The sequence below is a fragment of the Leuciscus leuciscus genome (assembly GCF_965113295.1).
Source record: "Leuciscus leuciscus genome assembly, chromosome: 1".
Classification (NCBI taxonomy): Eukaryota; Metazoa; Chordata; class Actinopteri; order Cypriniformes; family Leuciscidae; genus Leuciscus; species Leuciscus leuciscus.
Window position 1 is genome coordinate 60,950,749 of NC_138725.1, and position 3,279 is coordinate 60,954,027.

Genomic DNA, 3,279 nt, shown 5'->3' on the forward strand with positions numbered 1-3,279 from the left:
CATGACTGAATAAACAGAAGTCATATTTAAGGGTCAAGTGAAGCAGAAATAGCTCCCTAACATAAAAATAAATGTACATTATTTGAAAATATAAGGGAAAGTGAATATATTTGACTGATCACCATTTATGTTACCATTTTAATCGCTCTTTTGCCTTCACTTGTAAGGAATATAAGGAACAAAATGCTGTTTGAAATATCTTACGATGGAACAACAAATGTCACACCACTTTTATGAAATCTTATCTCATGTTTAAACTAAACAAGTGACACACACACACACACACACACACACCAGTCTCCTCATGGGTTTAAGCCTCCCTTGACACTTTAATCGATGGTGAAGCTTGTCGGCGCTTTGACACAAATCAGGGAAATTAAGTTTAGAGGCTGTTGAGGAGCTAATGGCAGAACAATGTGGCATTATGGTGTGGCCTCAGACACCGAGGTAAATCACACTGGGCTGTATGTGTGTGTGTGGGCTTGTGTTGGGGGATGACTAATGTTAGCGTGGCCATTCATCCAGTGGTTTGTGCTCAGGCCAATTTCACAACAGCCTTTCCTGTCTTAATACTCCTGTCTCACAAGTTTTACATTATGCAAATGATGTGTTCTGTATAACGTTGACACATATTGATTAGCTCTGGTGGCGAGCCCCTGAGTCAGGGCCTTGTAAAACATTGCTGAAGTATTTATGATGACGCAATGTGTTCTGGCCTGCATACGTGTGTATGATAGGCAATTAATGCCAAGCACAACTGTGATTTCTGTTTATGTCACCTGGCAGACCCACAACAACTGACTGGACAATCTGATCGTTTTTACCCTGCTCTCATTTACCTACAGTTGTGTTTGAGTCATGTCTGATTTCCCTGCCAGTCGCTGTTTCTGTGAACTCATTTCTGTAGCCAAACCAGAAGCAGCAAGAGGAGAGAGGGAGTTTCTCAAAAGGGTTTTGCAGTGCACTTTAGGAACAATTTGGTAAAACTTCATAATAACTTTTATTATTATCATAAACAAACATGATTCTCACAGAATCTGCACTGATGGTGGATGAAAATCTGCTAAATGCATTTAAATATTGGTAGAGGAAACATAAAAAGAAAATAAAAAAAATTGTGGCATAACATTCCTGTGTACATTTCTTGAGAAATATTGTGTGTGTGATATTTTAATATATATATATATATATAGTAACCGACTGGTCTTGTAATGCTGGTATGTAAACCTGAAAATTGCTTTCAAACCACATATGCCTACACACACACACACACACACACACATATATATACACACACACACACACACACATATATATATATATATATATATACTGTGTGTGTGTGTGTGTGTATATATACTGTATATGTATACACATACACAGTATACACACACACACAGTATCTATATATATATATGTGTGTGTGTGTGTGTGTGTGTGTGTGTGTGTATGTATATGTGTGTATATATATATATATATATACACACACACACACACACATACTGTGTGTGTGTGTGTGTGTGTGTGTGTGTGTATACACATACACATGATATACATATTAATATAATATATACATATATATATATATATATATATATATATATATATATATATATATTATATAACACATAATACGTGTGTGTGTGTGTGTGTGTGTGTGTGTGTGTGTGTGTGTGTGTGTGTGTGTGTGTGTGTGTGAGAGAGAGAGATATGTATTAATACACACACAAATATACAAACATGCATATCAGGGTTATTATCATTAACTAAAACTATTAAAAACATATACATTAATTTAAATAAAGCTGAAATTAAATAAAATATAAATATTAGCTGAAAAACAAACTAAACCAAATTTAGAAATGATGTCTTTGGCAATAAACTGAAACAAGTTTAAGTTGAAGTACTACAATTATTAGATAGAAATAAAATAAAAAACGAACTAAAACAAATGAAAATATATATATATATATATTTTTAAATATATACACACACACATATATATAAAACTTTACACGGATAACTATTTTAATCATACTATGCTAACATGATCTACTGTCAAGCGACCATGTATTTTAATACCACAGTCTCTGCTTTCAAACAAATATATACATAATTTTAATAACAACACAGTAACATATCAGATGTGTTTAAACTCTTTTCTGTGGTAATTGAAATTAGGCCACGAATGCTGCTAATAGAGCTTAACATTACACTGAATCCACAACATTACATATGTTTGTTAATGACTCATTAAAGAAGTTATTAAAAGTGTCAGCCTGAAGTTCTGGAATGAAGTGGCTACTGTGTGCAGAAATCAGTAGCTAATGCTAAATAAAGACACGCCGTAGCTGTGACCTCAAACTATCCATCCCCCCCTCCTCATACTTTCTTGTGCTTCAGCCGGAGAAAACCGAAGTAATCTCTCCCTCTCGCTCTTATCTAAAGGGCTTCCCCATTGCTTGTGTCTTCTGAGAGGCCTTTGAGTACTGAGCTGATAAGCGTTTTTAAACATATGAACACACTCATCTATTAAACTCAAGAACAAACCTCAGATAAAGCCATGGACGTGCAGAAGCCGTATTATTACTGAACCTAGCATGTCTGGCTCTTTGGACGCTAGCTATCTGTGGGATTCAAGGCGAAAGCTGTGGCGAATTGGTATGCAAAAGCCATCTGACTCTCAACAATGACTCGAAAAGGCTCCGGAGGCATTTAAAGAAGAGTGGTCGTTCATTCTCTGTCACTCAACAATGCAGTTTCAAAGCACAGATACTTGTTACCAGTTTGCTATAACAGTAAGCGAAACATTTGACCTTGAAATATCACATTTAAACACAATAATTACACAATGAATGCACACGTACACACACTTGGTGGTGTTCTTAGCCCCCTAGTGTAAGGCATATAGAAGGACAGGTAATGTGACTACCTGAAAGAAGTTTCACAGCCTCATGAATATTTAAACAAAGAGGATGTGTTTCCAGCAGGAAATAAATAATGTATTTATAAGGAGGAGGAGAAAGAGGGGATGAACGGTGGGGGTGGGGTGAGCGTATGGACATCAAAACTGAGCCGACACTGCTATCCTGTGGTGGACTTCTAGAATGCATGGATCTGTGCGAGGCTGTTCAAAAGAAGCATCGTTCTTTACAGTGGCAGACAAACAGATTCAAGGTCATCGATCTGTTTGTCAATTACCTCTCTGAATCGCTATCTGCTCGGCACATCTGGAACAAACTCCGGTAATATTGTCTCTGCTACGTCCTCTATAAGAAC

General features: G+C 36.4%; 1 long non-coding RNA gene across 2 annotated transcripts in view; it reads right to left on the bottom strand.

Moving 5' to 3' along the window:
- The window catches only part of LOC309495859, a 173,026-nt gene that overhangs the window by 125,471 nt on the left and 44,276 nt on the right, over positions 1–3,279 (bottom strand). The window lies entirely within an intron of this gene.